This window comes from Lissotriton vulgaris, chromosome 1_1, assembly GCF_964263255.1.
Source record: "Lissotriton vulgaris chromosome 1_1, aLisVul1.2, whole genome shotgun sequence".
NCBI classification, from domain to species: domain Eukaryota; kingdom Metazoa; phylum Chordata; class Amphibia; order Caudata; family Salamandridae; genus Lissotriton; species Lissotriton vulgaris.
The window spans coordinates 1770046318-1770060721 of NC_141685.1; the positions used below are offsets into that span (position 1 = coordinate 1770046318).

The 14404-nt window shown below is 48.0% G+C and overlaps 1 protein-coding gene across 1 annotated transcript in view; it reads right to left on the reverse strand.

Annotated features, from left to right (window-relative positions):
• CCDC38 (coiled-coil domain containing 38) overlaps positions 1-14404 on the reverse strand; it is a 2358499-nt gene that overhangs the window by 2343344 nt on the left and 751 nt on the right. The gene's annotated exons all lie outside the window — the stretch shown is intronic.

Genomic DNA, 14404 nt, shown 5'->3' on the forward strand with positions numbered 1-14404 from the left:
TGTACATTGTTATAAACATTATCGCAACTCAAAAAAGGCCCAATGCATTTCGGGAAACTCCCTTCCTCAGGGGCACTGTAAGGATAATGAACATGAAACATATTATCAGTTCTTGATGTAAAACTTTTTATAACCAACTTATGGCTGGGTGCTTACTCAACTCACAATTAGAATTCAAATAAGGGATTTACTGAATAGCAATTCAAAACAAGCATTTGCAATGCAATAGGTCTCGCATTAGGAAAGTTTGAGCTATTGGTATTGTAAATGGCAAAGTTTTTATTTATGTTTCTTTTTTTTTAAATAGCTAAATTAATAGCTTAGTCATTTACAATGCCAATAGTTATAACTTTCGCAAATGTGATACCTATAGCATTTGTAATGCAATATGTTTTGTATTTACAAACCGCGAGAGGACAAAAAAAAGCTCCGGACCACTGCCTCCTCCTAGGCCTTCAAAAGGGACCTCAAAGTTCTCCTCCTCCAAAGACACCTCCAAAAGTAATTCACGTCCTCGCGCTATTTGTGAGTAAGACTTCCTTTACTACCTCATGTATTGTGGTTGCTCACAATTTTTCCTCTTGTGCACTTTTGACTACCTCATGTATTTTGGTTGCTCACAATTTTTACTCAAGTATTTTGTTTGCTCACGATTGTCACTATTACCTTTACTACCTCATGTATTGTGGTTGCTCACAATTTTTACTACCTCATGTATTTTGTTTGCTCACAATTGTCACTATTACCTTATGTAAGTAACGTATGTTTTTGCAACCTGTTCTTTTGTAATGTTTCTCATTATGTTTCATTTCTGTTCCTAATGTGAGGCGCTCTGACGCCTTTGGGTAAAGTCCGCGCTATATAAAAATGCATAAATACATGAATAAATAAATACCGCCTTCGGGTAAAGTCCGCGCTATATAAAAATGCATAAATACATAAATAAATAAATACCGCCTTCGGGTAAAGTCCGCGCTATATAAAAATGCATAAATAACTAAATAAATAAATACCGCAAATCACCGCCGTCACTCTGCCGGCCTGCGACCAGGAAGTCAGGCAGGCCGGCGCGACAACAGGAAACAGGAAGTAGGAGGGCGGGAGCCTACCCCGCCTCCCACGGAAGAGCCGCGATTGGACGGGGCCGTGTTTGGAGCACCGGAGCAGGCAGGAGCCTACCCTGCGCCCCGGTGCCGAAGGAGGGAAGAAGAGTCCTGCTGCCGGGCCCTGCAGCTGAGAAGAGCCGCCGCACGAAGGAAGCCGGTGAGTGGGTTGCTGACCGGGGGGCGGGGGGGGGGGGAGCATGTGCGCGAGTGCGGGCGGGGGCGGGCGGGCTTTGTATGTATGTGTGCGTGCGTGTGACTGTGGGGGAGGTGTGTGTGTGTGAGCGAGTGTCTGTGTGCCTGTATGTGTGTGCCTGCGTGTGCATGCGCTCGCCTGTGTGTGTGTGTGTGCATGCAGAGGGGTGGGGGCTGCATGCCTGCGTCTGTGTGAGCAAGGGCTGTGAGTTACTCTGCGCATGCGCGGGAACTCTGCGCATGTGCGGGTCAGACGCGCGCTCCCGCGGTGAAAACTGCGAAGGAAGACGCTCGTGTCAGATTGGTGTCCACATTCCCAATAACGGGCCTAACGGGCCACAATAGGTCTGAAGCAGACACCTTCAATGCTCACGCATTGAGGGTAGGTCTGCTCGACCTAAAAAGAGACACTCTGGTGAAGGTATGGGTACATTACAGAAACTAGGTGTGGTAAAGCAAAGAGAAAAGTTGCATAGAAAAAGACCTCAACCAAGCTTAAACTCCCAAGGAAACCTAATATTGCACATGTGTGAAAAAAAGTTCACTCACTAAACATTCCCTAATCGAACCTCTCCACTAAAGATTGTGAACAACTAAATCAAAAAGCTGGTCTGTGGTGAACAAATCAAACTGTAGTTTACACTCACCGCAAAAAACTAGTCAGATCTCTCTAGACTCAGGTGTTGTGATACTGCTCAGAAGAATATAAAGGTGCACAGTTTGTAAATCTGTAATCAATAAACAGAGCAATCTAGGTGTAAAATACTGTTGTGTGTTGTACACAACGCATTACTTGCTAGCATCAACGTGGGAATTCAATCGACGACTCACCAAGATGTTAACCACAGGTGAATCCCTTGAGAAACGCTGTATGTTCGATATTGCACCAGTTCTGTAAGGAAACCATCATGCTATAAATGTAACTGCTAAGGAACTTATACTCTCCTCAACAGGAATTTTGCAATATAACTTTTCTATAGATTATCTGAGGCCTTCTTTAGAATGCCTGTTTTATTGAATACACAAACCATTATCCAGTTTTCAGGTTGCTTTGCGTTTTTTTCACACATGTCACCAAGCAGCATTTAATGCGCTTGATGCCGCTGTTTAAAGTACAGTTTTGTGACAGACCGCTCATCTAAGCACAATATTAATATATCACTAAACCAAAAGTGATGTTAAAACACAGATAGTTTACTCCACACGGACCGTTTTACAGCGTCAATATGGCGCACAAGCTTAGCTCGTCTATCAAACGGACAACAAACTCAGTCCTCTTTCTATGCGTATGCAGGCAACGCATTCAGGAAGCCCGGGCTTATTAAATTCAGTTACCCGCTGATTCCTGTTTCCGTGCTCGTCGCGTCTTTCGCGTTCAAGAGATATCACCACAAGGTGCTTTCAATCGGTGAGTAGAGCACTGAAAAAGTGCTCAAACGCAATAGGGAAATTGGGGAGGCATATCTGTAGCCATGCGCGGTCATATTTATCGCATTTGCGGTCTTTTTACAGATCGCGTTATTCAATGAATAAAGATTGGGTTAAAAGGAACCCTACGCCAAACTACCATTTTGGGTGAGTCGGTTTCTAGTTTCTTGGCAAATCTATTTGAGAAACGCACTTGAGAATAGATGTAGTAATCAAGAAGTTCCTTAGCAGTTACATTTATAGCATGATGGTTTCCTTACAGAACTAGTGCAATATCAAACATACAGCGTTTCTCAAGGGATTCACCTGTGGTTAACATCTTGGTGAGTCGTCGATTGAATTCCCACGTTGATGCTAGCAAGTAATGCGTTGTGTACTGTTAAAACCTAGACTGCAGTGTCAACATTATCGGCGCCAACTTGCCCCCTTTTCGAGCCCATTCGTGCGCGTAAGCGGCAGCCATTTTAAATGCCATGGCCTCTCTGCCCATCGCCGACAGCCAGCGCGTCTCTCTCTCTCTCTCTCTCACTCTCCTGACCTCGCAGGCATCCCCTGCGCGCTGACAGCCCCCGCTCTCACATGCCTTGGGCCATAAACCCCTCTTCAGCACAACTCTGCCTCGGAACCCCATCCTGTTCCCAGCTCAACACCTCCCTCCATTCCTTTCATGATCCTGAGGCCTTTGATAAAACCCCCCTTTTTTCCTCTATGCCGATTGTCTTACTCGTTCCCAGGCCGCCACCTGGCCCTGCGGATGCTGTTTATTGCCCCCCCCATACAGTAGGAAGCTTCTCCCATCAAAGGATCCCCGAGTTGATCAAAGCCCCCACCCCATGAGATCCGATCAACCACATATATTCTGTGAATCGGCGGAATGCCCAGCTGTGCAACAATCGTTACCTGTTGTGACCGGGGTGGGGACTTCAACTGTAAATGTGTGTGGGAACGGGCCTGAAGCGGGGATTCCGAGGATGTCCTTTCATACTTCAAAGCATTTGCAAGAATTTGCCACATGCAATAAACTGTAAGAAAGATCATAAACCTGTGTATAAGAGGCCAGGCCTCAGAGATGCGGTTAGAGCACCTCGAGAAGATACCCTGTTGTCTGATTTGATGTGTTCTGCTCCGTCGGAATAAAACTTCTGTTTCCTGCCTTCCAGTCTCCAGCGCCTGCCTCTTTGTTTGGTAACTTGAGTGGTAATAGAGGCGGTTAGCGCCGGGCAACTTCGAAAAAGGTCATCGGCCCTACCTTTTTCCACAATTGGCGTCCCAAACGTGGGGCCCATCAGTGACTCGTGGATCCAGTGGGAGAGGTCCTGACGACAGAGTGAACGACTGCAACGATCGGGAGAGCTCCTGTCCGATAGACCCTCGTCTGACAGCCGATCATCCGAACTTCACTGGTTCCGAACAGACCTCTCTCGAGTGATCTACGGTCCTGACTGGGAACCATCAGGAGTGCCGCGAAGATCACGAAGAATAGAGGACGATCGGGCGCTGGATTCGGAAGAGAAGAAACTGTCCATGCGGTCCGGGTAAGGTTGTGTAAACGCGACAAATTGCGAAATGATTGTTTGATTTGGATAATACTAGTATTACTCTTTTGGTGGTTCTTTTGGAGATTCACTGTCTGCAAACGGAGAAACAACAGGCTCTCTCTTTGCAAGCAGTGAAGGATAGGTAACGCAGACTTTTGTCCCCGTTGTAATCCGTCGTGCCTATCTTCCTCCCCCACTGATTGATTGTTTGGCCCGAACTGTTGTTCGCGGATTGTTTTCTGGAGATTCTCTGTCTGCAAACAGGGAAGAACAGGTTCTCTCTTTGAAGGTAGTGAAAGGGTAGGTAACGCAACTTTTGTCCCCGTTGTAACCCGTCGTGCCTACTTATTCTCCCCATTGATTGTTTGATTGACCGAACATTGACTGTTCGATATTGGTTCTTTTGAGGTATTCACCGCCTGCAAACAACGAAGAATAGAAATATTCTGTCTAGTCTTTGCACGCAGTGATAAGATAGGTAGTGCAGACTTTTGTCCCCGTTGTAATCCGTCATGCCTATCTTCTCCCCACTGATTGGTAGCCTGTTTAGCCCGGACCGCTTATTAGAGAAGAACCATCCGGCTCCACTGTAAGGCACCCCTAATAAGGACATGTTTATGAAGCATGGATTGATCGCTATAGCTTATAGCAAGCTGGGGTATAAATATACAAAGAAGGATCGGGAAAGTCAGTAGCCACTGATAGGATCCTTCGACGAGGATAAAATAAGCGCGCTAGAAACAGCCCTTGGGAAACACAAGACAACGCCCACTATGCTTGATAGTCTCGGCATGTGGCGCAAAGAAACCGAACAGCGTAAAAAGAGAAATGAAAGTAGGTTGGGAAAAGAGCTGCAAAAGGCAGCCCACCTAGCTGCCAAGAAATTAGAAGAAGAGATTAAGGAAAGAGAAGAAACCAAACAGAAACTAGAAGTAGAAACATCAAGCCAGTGTCCGGTTAGAACACCCTCTACGCTCTACCCTGAATTGCCCTCAAAACAGCAAGCCAACGATGATCTCTTGTTAGGTCCTCCGATCATCTACATGCCCCCTCCATATGCCCCTTCCCAACCCTTAGCACAGCACTCGCTACCCCCAAGCACAGACAAGAGTGGTACCAGAGCTTCGGTCCCCATGGCCTCCGCGCCGGCCGAACCCCTTGTACTAGATACAGCACAAGCGACAGTGTTAGATGACCCAGAGACCCGAAAGGCTGATTCCGCAAGAACGAACAGATTAAGCAAGGATGAGCGAGCAGGGATTGACAAGATAGTGAGGACACTGGTAGAAAGAAAGGAAAGTGAAGAACACATCACGGATATGTTCAACTCATATGCAGGGAGCCACAGACGACATTTTGCCGTACGACTGTGTTATCATGCCCTGAATGCGTATGAGGACCGATATCAAGAAAAAGGTCCCGAGAGCGTAACGACTCTGTATAGAAAGGTCGATATTGGGGATGAGGGCGAGTGTGACGTGATGGACCTCCTTACGCGTACTCTTGAGGTTTTCCGCCACCTCACTGAACAGGAATCGGAAGCTAAACCCACGACACCCATAGCAACTGAACCACGAGCTGAGCGAGCTAGCACCATGATGCCAATAAGAGAGGCTGCAGCCCTACTGGGTTCCTCCACGAGGTCTAGGAACACACGATGACGTCAACCACCAAGATGCAAGAGGGAGGGTAGTGTACAACTGGGTCTACCAGCCTTGGGATCGGCAAGATATTCTGACGTTCCGGAAATCTCTGCCCGATTTACGTAAAAACCCCACTGCCTTCTATACTGAATTAGGTACAGCCCTAGGTTCAACGATTATGACCCTGGCTGACATCGACTTGCTTTTCGGGTTATGTCTGCCAGCTGATGTGTGGAAGCAAATCCGGAAAGTCGACCACCTTGAGCTGTTCGGACATACCTGGTCACAACTCGATGGCATAGATAGGCAACGAGAACCTGGACAGAAGCCTTTGAAATCCATTTTAGACCTCCCAGACAAAATTGTACAGAAATTGAAAACCCTGATCCCAGAAAAGAAAGTGGACTGGTCGATAGTAACGGCTTGTCGTCAGAAACCCCAGGAAGACGTATCGGAATACTTCTCCCGGTTTGAAACGGTGTTCTCCGATTACAGCGGCCAGGACATGACCACTTCAACCGGACACCATCTGTTTGTCCAGAATTATGTAAAGGGTTTGTCGCCGGAGGTCTCTCAGAAACTGCAGGCCAGTGAGAGTAGTTGGGCGGCCTCCAAACCTGCGGCTATCCTTCAGATGGCCCAATATTACGAGCACCAGAAAAATGAACACGATAGAGCAACAGAGAAAAAGAAGAAAGACTTAAAAGAGAGGGTAATGATTGCACAGTTGCAAGGGGTGACTGTAGGACGAGATCAATACAAAGGGAACTACCAGACAAATGTCCCTAGGAACGCACCTCCTAAAGACCGTACCCCAACACCCCACATTGGACGTAGAGACATTAGCGAGGACCAGTGTGCCTTCTGCAAAGGATTCGGCCTTTGGAAATCCCAGTGCCCGGTTCTGTTAGAGATGAACAGAAATAGGGACCCCAAGGACATAGTGGATGGACCGAGAAATAGAGGACAGCAACGGGGGTCCGCAAATGACACGACTAACGATAGATCGAACAGACCGAATACATTTGACCGTCCCCGACAGAACCAGTACCAGCAGTCTGACTGCTACGATGCCCGCGACTTCGCATAGGACTGCCATGGGCAAGGGAGGGATCCAGTCGAGCTCTATGTTGACCAGCAAGGTCCTTATGTCACCGCTAAGGTCCTGGGTACAAAGTCTCCATTTCTGGAAGACACTGGCGCGACACGTAGTGCGTTATCTAAACGACTGATTCCAAGGGCACCCTTGTCTGGCTCACTTGTAACATCGATAAGTTTCAATGGAACGCCCTCCACTAACCCTTTGTCCACACCGATCCCCTTTGACTTAGAGAACAACACAACTGACACGACGTTTTTGCTTTCCGCCAATACTCCTGACGCCATTATGGGACTTGGCTTGCTGAAGCATTTCCGAGCGACTATTAGATGTTCCCAAGACGGAGTTCGAGTTTTCCTGTACGACAACCCCATTCTGCTCAGACATTGCCCTTCCCGACACATGTTTACTATCACTGACACTGACTCGTCCCTACTTGACACTCTGCCTCCGTATCTGTGGGCCAAGACAGATTCGGACGTAGGACGCATGATGATTGACCCAGTGCACATCACTGTTCGACCGGACGCAATACTCCCAAAACTTCCACAATATCGGATATCGCCCGAGGGTGAGAAGGCATTGGTAAAGATTATTCAGTCACTGATAGACGCAGGAGTGGTAGAGGAAGTGGTTAGCAACGTTTGCAACAGCCCTATCTTGCCCATCATCAAGAAACAAGGAGAGGGAGATGAAAAAGCATACCGCTTCATCATCGACCTTCGAGAGATCAACAAAGTAGTTGTACCTCAGTACCCCGTGGTCTCGGACATCACCACTATCCTGACTTTGATTCCTTCTACTGCCACCACCTTCACTGTCATTGACCTCAAAAACGCATTTTTCTCTATCCCCATCCACCCAGACAGCCGATATCTCTTCGGCTTCACCCTAAAAGCCCGCTCATATAGATTCTGTCAAGCCCCCCAAGGCTACACAGAAAGCCCCAGCATCTACAGTCAGGCCCTCAAGAGACAACTGGATGAGGTCCAGTTACCCGATGGAGTGATGTTAATACAATACGTCGATGACATCCTTTTGGCGGCCGACACCACTCCACTAGCAGTCACCGCCACCATTCAACTCCTGCACTTCCTTGCGGAAAATGGTCACAAGGTCTCCAAGAAGAAGTTGCAATTCTGCCAATCCCAGGTCACTTACTTAGGCCACCTTTTGTCCAAAGACGGAAGGAAACTTACTCCCGACCGGATCCAAACCATTCTTGAAACCCCTGCCCCTAAGACTCAGAAACAGGTCCGCTCCCTACTAGGCCTCACCTCCTTCTGTCGGCAGTGGTTGCCAAACTTCAGTCTCATTGTGAAACCGCTGCTTTCTCTGCTAGCTAAGAATGTCCCCTTCCCACTCCCTTGGACCCCTGAATGCCAATCCTCCTTCATAGAACTGCGAGATGCCCTTTGTTCGGCCCCTGTCCTAGGTACCCCCGATTACACAAAGCCCTTCTCCCTCTACACTCACGAAAGGGGGGGGGGTGCTTTATCTGTCTTGACCCAGTCCATCGGCCCAAAGCAACGACCATGCGCTTACTTCTCTGCCACTCTTGACCCCGTAGCCAGAGCCTTGCCTGCCTGTCTTCGAGCTGTAGCTGCCGCTGCTATCTCTATCTGACAGAGTGAGGGGATCGTGCTCTCGAATTCCCTCACAGTATTAGTACCCCATGCAGTTGACACCCTCCTGAACCAAACTAAGACACAACACCTGACGAGTGCACGACTGACAGGATACGAACTGACTCTGCTCGCACCCCACATCACCCTGAAAAGATGCACCACACTGAACCCGGCAACTTTGTTGCCCCTACCAGAGAACGATCCAAATGTGTCCCCTGTATATGACTGTGTGACCCTCACAGACGAACAGACTAGGAGTAGGGTTGACCTCAGAGACACGGCTTTTCCTGACCCTGACGGAGAGCTGTGGGTGGACGGCTCTTGCATCAAACTCCCCGATGGCACCACTTCAGCTGCCTATGCAGTCACCACGGCCCGAACTGTAGTAGAGACAACCTGTATCACACAACGATCTGCACAGGCAGCAGAACTGATTGCCCTGACACGAGCATGCATCCTAGCAGCAGGAACCACAGCGAACATTTACACCGACAGCCAGTATGCCTTCGGGGTGGTTCACCATTTTGGGCTCCTTTGGAAGGAAAGGGGATTCTTGACCTCACACGGCACCCCCATCTTACATGGAGATCTAGTCTCCGCCCTGATCGAAGCCGTCCTTCTGCCCAAAAGACTTGCGGTCATCAAATGCCAGGCACACAAGAAAGTGACAGACATTATTGGACAGGGAAATGCACTAGCCGACATCACTGCGCGAACCACAGCTGAAAATAGGACTACAACACGCATGTACGTAACCAGGTCCCAAGCAGAGAAATGGACTGACGCTAGGGACACTATTAGGGACATTCAAATGGCTAGCTCACAACACGAATTGGCTGAATGGGCACGGGTGGGACTGAAAGACGATGAAGGCTGCTGGCGGACAAAAGACACAAACAAATGGTTGCTACCTGACTCATACCTGATTCCCATATTGACTATGGCATACTCCCCTGCACACATAGGATCAGCCCCCATGATTGAACTTGTCTCCAGAGTTTGGCACAACGACAAAATCACAGACTCAGCCAAACGTCTGGTCCAACAATGCTTGATATGCTTGCAGCATAACCCCGGGAAAGGAACTGTGGTACCCCGGGGAGGGTTTGGGGTTCCCAATCACCCGTTTGAAGTCCTGCAGATGGACTACATCCAACTAGACAGATGCCAAGGCCTGAAATACGTACTTGTTGTGGTGTGCGCATTCAGCAAATGGGTGGAAGCATACCCAACCCGTGATAACACTGCTACGGCCACTGCAAAAGTACTGTTAAAAGAATGTTTCCCTCGCTACGGCCTTTGTCAAATTTTATGGAGCGACAATGGCCCCCACTTCGTAGCCGAAGTTATCCAGCTCATCTTGAAAGGGCTGGGTGTAAAACAGAAGTTCCACGCAGTCTTCCATCCCCAGTCTGCTGGACTTGTTGTGCGACACAATGCCACCCTAAAATTAAAACTAGCCAAGATAGTGGCTACCAAAGGACTGAAATGGCCAGACGCTCTCCCACTGGCATTGCTATTGATGCGTTCCACCCCCACCAAACACCACTTGACACCTTACGAGGTCGTTTTCGGCCGACCCATGAGCGTCTGGTCTGCACCAAAACCGACTTCCATTCATGACGTTCCGGACGTCCTAATGTCTGATTACTTGTATAAATTGACTGAAACTCTGTCTGTCATTCACCAACAGGTGCTGCATGCCATCCCTGACGTTTCCAGGGGTCCTGGACACAACCTGCAACCCGGGGACTTCATACTGATAAAGAACTTCCAGCGCGCCAAGAGTCTGGAACCCCGGTGGACGGGCCCCTGGCAAGTCCTACTCACCACCCGAACAGCTCTTCGAGTGGAAGGAAAGCGGACCTGGGTGCATGCGCACCACTGCAAGCGGATCCCCCCGACTCTGACGACGACCGAAGACGTGACCACCCAGGAAGAGCTCCAGAACAAAGACCGACCATCGCTGAATTGCTACCCAGACACAGAGACACTTGAACTTGCAAAGATTCCTGACCCCACCCTGCCATCCAAAGAAGGGTATAACCTGCGACGAAAGGAGAGAGTTTCGGCTAAGCAGACCATTGACTAAGTCATAATTCTCAGATCGGTGGCCTAACACTACAAAGGCTGTCAGGAGAGAAAACCAGACGGGGTTTTTGGTTCTGCCCGCTACTGAGCTCCCTTGAAGATGATGGAAGCGCCCGATAAGAAGGTGATGGAAGCGCCCGATAAGAAGGTCATGGAAGCAACCGGACATCCGAAAATTCGCTACAGAAACCCAAAGACAGACAGAATCCACAGTTCAAAGACAATTGCACTTTTTATCACGATCCTCTTCTGCCTTCTCCTCATGGCCACACTCTGGATTGTGGAAGAAAACGCACCCGCTCATGAGACATTCCTGACCACTGCACAGCCTACCACCATGAAGGAACATTATTTGATTTCTCTCTCTCCCCAACTCAGAGAAAGGCGAAAGGAGTTTTGGAACAACTCCTTTGTGCAGCTGCTGCACCAGCACAATCTTGCCACCAATGCCACCAACTGCTGGATCTGTGGGTTGCTACCCTACGCCACTGGACATTCGATACCCTTCATCCCTTCACCCTTCTCAATTCACGGCTCCTGCCTTGCTTCGCTGATCCTTCTGCAAGAGAGCTACAGGGACAATGCCACCTCCAGCAAAACCATGACGCGTTTCTTCCATGAGTTCTGGCGAAACAAAACGAAGACACATTTCTGCCCGCAGACCTCCAACGACTCTATCCACATGGACATCCCTGCCAAAGAACGAATTGAAATGCAGGTGTTCAACAATCCGACCAGACCCACCTTCTCCTACCTTCGGAAACGAACAGCGGCCACCCTGACTGTGGCCCTATCTGTCATCAACGTCACAGGCCTTATGTGCATAGAAGGGCTTGGGACACAGCTGGTGGGCTGCAGTGCTTGCCGCATCACCAGAACTCTGGATTCCACCGATCCACCTTCCTTTGTATCCTCTCCAAACATGTACTTTGTTTGCGGCACAAAAGCTTACACCTGGCTCCCCAAAGGCTGGGGGGGCACTTGTTTTATCTCCTTCATCCTTCCTCCGACCTATGTGGCTCCGACGAATCACCATAGACAAAAACAAGCCAAGGACATTGAACAAGCCGACTCTACAGGAGCACAGTTCCTTGATGCAATGAAGGGACTTGTTCCACTCTGGGGCCCGATGGCAAACAGCTGTGCCATCCGACATTTGACTCAGGCAGTCGAGACAACAATGAACATCACAGCTGGTATCCTTGCAAACAACACAGCCGAGCTTCAAGCGGTCCGCCTGGTGGCTCTCCAGAACCGCCTTGTTCTAGATGTGGTTCTAGCGGATCGTGGTGGAGCATGCCGCATTATTGGGTCCAGCTGCTGTACCTATATACCGGACAATTCACCCTCAGTGTACAAGGCCATCGAACATCTCCACAGACTCTCCTCAGAAGTTCACCAGGAGCAGGAAGAATGGTCGCTTGGTGGATGGTTCTGGAGTACTGTTAAGAACTGGGGCTGGAGACTGTTTACCATTATCCTGATTCCTGTGGTTGTAATATGTGGGTTCTGCTTAGGAATTCAATGCCTGCCGCCTCTGTGTTCATTATGTGCGAATTGTATCTGCCCTAAGACTGTGGACTTTGGAAAGGAACGCATGGGAGCACTGTACGATGTCGAGGTTAGGAATTTAATGCAGATAGACCTTGAGTAGGCAAGCTGGCTAGATATGTTGAAAAGGGAGGACTGTTAAAACCTAGACTGCAGTGTCAACATTATTGGCGCCAACTTGCCCCCTTTTCGAGCCCATTCGTGCGCGTAAGCGGCAGCCATTTTAAATGCCATGGCCTCTCTGCCCATCGCCGACAGCCAGCGCGTCTCTCTCTCTCTCTCTCTCTCTCCTGACCTCGCAGGCATCCCCCGCGCGCTGACAGCCCCCGCTCTCACATGCCTTGGGCCATAAACCCCTCTTCAGCACAACTCTGCCTCGGAACCCCGTCCTGTTCCCAGCTCAACACCTCCCTCCATTCCTTTCATGATCCTGAGTCCTTTGATAAAACCCCCCTTTTTTCCTCTATGCCGATTGTCTTACTCGTTCCCAGGCCGCCACCTGGCCCTGCGGATGCTGTTTATTGCCCCCCCCCCCCATACAGTAGGAAGCTTCTCCCATCAAAGGATCCCCGAGTTGATCAAAGCCCCCACCCCATGAGATACGATCAACCACATACATTCCGTGAATCGGCGGAATGCCCAGCTGTGCAACAATCGTCACCTGTTGTGACCGGAGTGGGGACTTCAACTGTAAATGTGTGTGGGAACAGGCCTGAAGCAGGGATTCCGAGGATGTCCTTTCATACTTCAAAGCATTTGCAAGAATGTGCCACATGCAATAAACTGTAATAAAGATCATAAACCTGTGTATAAGAGGCCAGGCCTCAGAGATGCGGTTAGAGCACCTCGAGAAGATACCCTGTTGTCCGATTTGATGTGTTCTGCTCCGTCGGAATAAAACTTATGTTTCCTGCCTTCCAGTCTCCAGCGCCTGCCTCTTTGTTTGGTAACTTGAGTGGTAATAGAGGCGGTTAGCGCCGGGCAACTTCGAAAAAGGTCATCGGCCCTACCTTTTTCCACAGTACAACACACAACAGTATTTTACACCTAGATTGCTCTGTTTATTGATTACAGATTTACAAACTGTGCACCTTTATATTCTTCTGAGCAGTATCGCAACACCTGAGTCTAGAGAGATCTGACTAGTTTTTTGTGGTGAGTGTAAACTACAGTTTGATTTGTTCACCACAGACCAGCTTTTTGATTTACTTGTTCACAATCTTTAGTGGAGAGGTTCGATTAGAGAATGTTTAGTGAGTGAACTTTTTTTCACACATGTGCAATATTAGGTTTCCTTGGAGTTTAAGCTTGGTGGAGGTCTTTTTCTATGCAACTTTTCTCTTTGCTTTACCACACCTAGTTTCTGATTGACCTAGTAATAAGTTCATCAAAAATATTGTAATGTACCCATACCTTCACCAGAGTGTCTCTTTTTTTTAATTGCTATTCAGTAAATCCCTTATTTGAATTCTAATTGTGAGTTGAGTAAGCACCCAGCCATAAGTTGGTTATAAAACTAAGTCTTACATCAAGAACTGATAATATGTTTCATGTTCATTATCCTAACAGTGCCCCTGAGGAAGGGAGTTTCCCGAAATGCATTGGGCCTTTTTTGAGTTGCAATAATGTTTATAACAATGTACATGAATGATTGACGGTTATGTTTTTTTCAACTCTGTATAACAAGTATTGTTACATTGATTGAGTTTCGTTACATGAAAGCACGTAGTTCTTAAATAATTCTTTGACTTTTGAAAACATAAATGAAAATACAAAACAGAATCTACAACTTGGTTTCTTCTTACTGATTACAGATGATTCATATCAAGTATTGTTTAATGTGATATACTTTATATCAGTTGTGCATTTGGTATACTAGTGGGGATTCCACTAGAAGTTGTTCTGTTCAAGTAGGCTGGCTGCCTTTTCCCAAATAGCACACTAACCCACTTAAACTATCGTTACATTTAGAAAACTTAGTATCACAAATAGGTGTGCGCAGGTAACTACTTTATGTTATTTACTTCAAGACATAAAGTTAGAATTAAGTACATTTTCACCAACAACTAGTTCAACTAATTAATGGTCCATCGACCAGAGGAAATAACTTTTTTATCAGTGAAAGGTT